Consider the following 682-nt stretch of genomic DNA (forward strand, 5'->3'; position numbering starts at 1 on the left):
TGGATTTGATCCCAGGACTCTGGGATCATGACCTGAACCAATGGCAGATGCTTATCCGACTGAGCCAGGCACCCAAATATGTCTTTTAAAAAGAGATTAGTGCTTATTAACAAGATCTGGTCTTAGTGGCTTCTCTAAAGAGAATATTTGGCAAGGTTGCCTAAAGAACTTGCTTTGCATAGTCACAAAAACAACGGCAGAGTACTGTTACTCCCACTCTTCCAAGGGGGTGTTACTCATTTTAATCATCTCCATTTCAGAATAAATATGGATTTGATCCCAGGACTCTGGGATCATGACCTGAACCAATGGCAGATGCTTATCCGACTGAGCCAGGCACCCAAATATGTCTTTTAAAAAGAGATTAGTGCTTATTAACAAGATCTGGTCTTAGTGGCTTCTCTAAAGAGAATATTTGGCAAGGTTGCCTAAAGAACTTGCTTTGCATAGTCACAAAAACAACGGCAGAGTACTGTTACTCCCACTCTTCCAAGGGGGTGTTACTCATTTTAATCATCTCCATTTCAGAATAAATAAAAGGGTGTAGAGTATTTGAATCAGATATTTGGAATCCTAGTAATCTCCTGCAGTCAATTTGTTGTTTTTATTTTTGTTTTTCATATCACCACTTGCCTATACAATAGGGGTGAATTTTCTTTTAAAAAAATCTCTTGTTCCTCGT

This window comes from Mustela nigripes, chromosome 5 (assembly GCF_022355385.1).
Source record: "Mustela nigripes isolate SB6536 chromosome 5, MUSNIG.SB6536, whole genome shotgun sequence".
In the NCBI taxonomy this organism is placed as follows: Eukaryota; Metazoa; Chordata; class Mammalia; order Carnivora; family Mustelidae; genus Mustela; species Mustela nigripes.